This window comes from Euleptes europaea, chromosome 5 (genome assembly GCF_029931775.1).
Source record: "Euleptes europaea isolate rEulEur1 chromosome 5, rEulEur1.hap1, whole genome shotgun sequence".
Lineage (NCBI taxonomy): Eukaryota > Metazoa > Chordata > Lepidosauria > Squamata > Sphaerodactylidae > Euleptes > Euleptes europaea.
Genome location: NC_079316.1, coordinates 59,110,602 through 59,114,744, shown reverse-complemented (window position 1 = coordinate 59,114,744; position 4,143 = coordinate 59,110,602).

Here is a 4,143-nt window from a genome sequence, read left to right as displayed (position 1 = left end):
TAAGATACCCCCCAAGTTTTGTGAACATTGGGTCAGGGGGTCCCGAGATATGGGCTTTCCCCTTTCCCCTTTCCCCTTTTCCCTATTGGGATGAATGGATCAGCCGATCCTGTGCATCTTCTCCAGAGCAAAACGTCCCGTGCCTAATTTGAATCATCTTGGATTACAAGTCCTCTTCAGCCCCTCTTGATGGAACAGAAGACAGCCACAGTAAGACCCCTTTGGGGACTTTAATCTATAATTTTTCTCCTGTGTGTGTGTGTGTGTGGGGGGGAAAGCAGAGTCTGTGTGTGTGTGGGGAGGGAGCAGTTTCTGTGGGTGGGGGGGAAGCCAAAGGGGGCTTTCGTCGGTTCTGCCTGGGGTGTGTGTTCCCCCTCGAGTCTCTCGTTCCCTGGTTTGAGGGGGGAGGTTTCAGTTGTGTGTTGCAAAGGTGTTGTTTAACAAGGTTGTGTTGTTTTGCAGTTGTTTTGCAGTTGCTTTGCAAATTTCTCAGCTGTTGTCGGGGCTGGGAGCTTTGTGCGTGGGCGGCAAGCTCTGCTGAGAGATGCACATTAAGGGTGGGGGGGACCCCTTTCAGGGCCCATATCTCAGCCCCCCCCGACCCAATCTTTACAAAACTTGGGGAGTCTTTCAATAAACGTCCTTTGAAGCTCTGCCGAAAGTTTGGGACCTCTAACCCCAAAAATGCCCCCCCAGAGCCGCGGAAAGGCGCGATTGTGTTTTTAATGGCTTTATTCGGCCGAATTTTTTTCCGAACTTTGAATTCCCGCCGAATTGAACGGATCCGAAGTGGGGGAGTTCGGACTTCGGCATATCCCGAATCTAAACGGGCTGAATCCGGCCGAATCCGAACTATACCAATTTTTTTTAAATTCAACAGCCCTACTGGTAACCCTACGGGGGAACTGATCTCTGTAGTTAGGAGATTTGTTGTGATTCCAGGAGATCTCCAGGCCCCACCTGGATGTTGGCAACCCTGAAAGGAGAGAAGGAAGCAGGAAAAAGGGAGATCCTATGGGGGCTTTCAGCAAAGGGAAAGAGGAAATAGTGGGGGAGGGGGAAATGAGATGCCTCCTGCAAGTCCTTGCAGGTTCCCACTTGTAAGATCTGATTCCTTTTGGAACTTTTGATGAAACATAGGAATCAGCCTTATTTCTCTGTCTAGCAAGCAGCTCTGAGACCTTCACCTAAATCACAAAGCAGAACTTCATAATTTTCTAGAAATAGGGTTGGCAACTGTAAATCCAATGGCACCTAAGAGATGCCAACACTTCTGTCCCAGAAGCTGGGCACAAGTGCTGTTAAAAGCAAGGCAGAAACCTGATGCAGTTTCAGTGTAAAGGAAGTGTATCAAATAGCTACTTGACTTTTCATTTTCAGTGTTCCAGAGTTTTTTCCTCTCCATTGCAGAAAAAGAGAAATAAATAAGCAGGTTCCAAATACAACCAGATCAACCAAGTAGCTAGCAGATCTTTACAAGTACATTTTATTTATATATTCAGTGTCTTGACTAGCAAGATCTCATAGACGATAAAAGGGAGGGGAGAAAACCTCTAACAATTGTTTTTATCAAATCTTCGTGAAGAGAGCTTAAGAAAAGCATTTTAGAAATAGAAATGATGATTTTTCATATGCCCTAAAGATTGTAGTGTTTCAACAGACAACATGGAATGAAAACTCAAAAACAAGGAAAAATAATCTAATAAAATGTGCACAACATTGGAATGAGTTCACTGGGCTGAGTATAAGAGATGGTGGATATAAGTTGTCAGCCCATCCATCAAGGGCGATCCACATGCACACCTGACCTGACGTGGATGTGCATGAAAATATTCATTGTCACCACTGAACATGGTCTAAACAGAGTGTGTATCACTATCTTGGGCCACTGGTAGTATAGGAAACATACTGGAAACCTATGACAAGTGGGAAGCTATTTGGATATCCCCAGTCAATTCTCCCCTACAGGAATCTACAAGCTCTCAATGCTTTGAACAGGCTAATTTCCTCTCCCCATTTAACTGACTCTTTCTAGGCTTTAACATTCAGTGCCTCCTAGGGCATTAACGCATGGGCAGAATGTTCCTGGTTCGCTCCTCTGTTATCTCACAATAATCCCACAATATTTAATCCCACAATATTTAAGTCTGGATAATCAAACGCATGACGCCAGCCTATCCCACATTAAGTCTGAAACAAGTAGCTGCTGGAGGCTCCCCGTGCGTTTGAACCAACCATATAATGTGGGATAGTTCACAATGCGGGATAGCAGGGGAGTGACATCGCCCAAGGATTGGCTGAGGAGTTATCCAATCAAAGGGCGATTCTCCCCCTTTTTTTTTCTTGGAACACCAGCGTTCCGGTATACCATCGTCTCAACCTGTCAATTAAAAAAAGGCGGGACGGGAGACCGGAAGCAGCAATTGCTCGCACAGGAAAGGGGGCGGGACGGGGGACGGGAAGCGGCACTTGCTCGCGCAGGGAAGGGGGCGGGACGGAGGAGACCGGTAAGGGGCATTAGTAGCGAGCTAGCCGAGTAATTACACGCACGTCGGCGTTCCGGTAATGTAGCGGAATAAAAAAAAAAGTAGCGGTTTAGCACTGAAAAGATCGCTAGAAAACAGGGATTGATTAACCCGGTTTTTTTTGCCTTAATTCGCGACTAAGGTGGGTCCGATGCGCAGCCCTTGGATGGTCGTGCGTGTGGACCACGGAGATTCGCTACTATTAAGGTACAAAAGCGAGACAAATTGGCCGTGCGTTAAGCCCCCTAGAGTATGCTTAGTTTTCATCAGGCCTTGGAGTGGGGGCATTTTTTCTTGTTTTCATTAGTTTACAAAGGCATATTTTTCTGCATAGGGGGAGGGTTCTCTGCTTATGTGGACACTTCTCTTCTCTGTGGGTGGCCTAGTTTTTCTGTTTGTGTGACTGGGATGGGAGAGAACAACCACTTCAAATTAAATGCTTTTTGCTGGAGACAACCTATCCAAAAGTACTCCTGATTTTATAGGAGGTTCAGGAAGTGGGGGCTGCCACACCCTGGGACCAAATACAAGAGCATCAAGTCTAGATATTAGATTTGGCATTGATTTAGGAACCATGGCATGAAAATGGTTCTTTGTACCTTCCTATTTACGTTTCGTAGCATTTGGACAGTTTTATAACTTAAAAATTTTATACGTGCTTAATCTGCTGTAATTAGACTCTAATCTGGTGAACTGGGTTGGTTTCCCCTCTCCTTCACATGAAGCTAGCTGGGTGACCTTGGGCTAGTCACAGCTCTCTTAGAGCTCTCTCAGTCCCACCTACCTCACAGGGTGTCTGTTGTGCGGAGGGGAAGGGAAGGTGATTGTAAACCGGTTTGATTCTTCCTTAAGTGGTAGAGGAAGTCAGCATATAAAAACCAACTCCTCCTCCTCCTCCTCCTCAATAGACTTATACCCTTTTGAGTCCATTGAAGTCAATGGGCTTAAAAGGATGTAATTCTGCTTAGGACTGCACTGTAAGTGTAGTTTTCATATACGTATGTGTACGTACTTCTAACATACTGTTGTTGAAATCATGTATTTAAATAACAAATTTTCATTAAAACATGCAGAAAATAGATTTCAAATTTTATGTTTTCATTTTCAGCTTTAGTTTTAATTTTTAAATTCTTTTAATTTTTTTGCTATTATACATTTGTATATTCTTTACATTCAATGGTAAACATATTTCTGGTTGTAATCTTCCCCTCCTCCCTCTCCCTGCTGCCAAGTTTTGGCATATAAGAGAAAGCATCCTTAGTTTATAGGCAATTAAATTCTTCCTTGCAGAGCAGGTGCAGGGAAATATTTTTTCCAACCATGCAAACAAGAAATGGCCATAGATAATATATAAATAATAACCAGGGGTCCTTGTGTTTACTCAAGTCCAGCTGCTTGCATGTAAAAAAAGTGAAGGTGATCTATTTTTGAACAAAAACAAAGAATGCAGACAAGGACAGCTAAACCCTGCCCCCTCTAAAGCCTTATCTTAGTGCACTTCAGTGCTTGAAACCACGTTTTTATTATTTAAAGAAATTAATTGTCCCTAGATAAACACAACGGATCAGAAGCAACTTTCTAGCATTTATTCATTTGTTTTTTTCTTTCTAGCCACAAG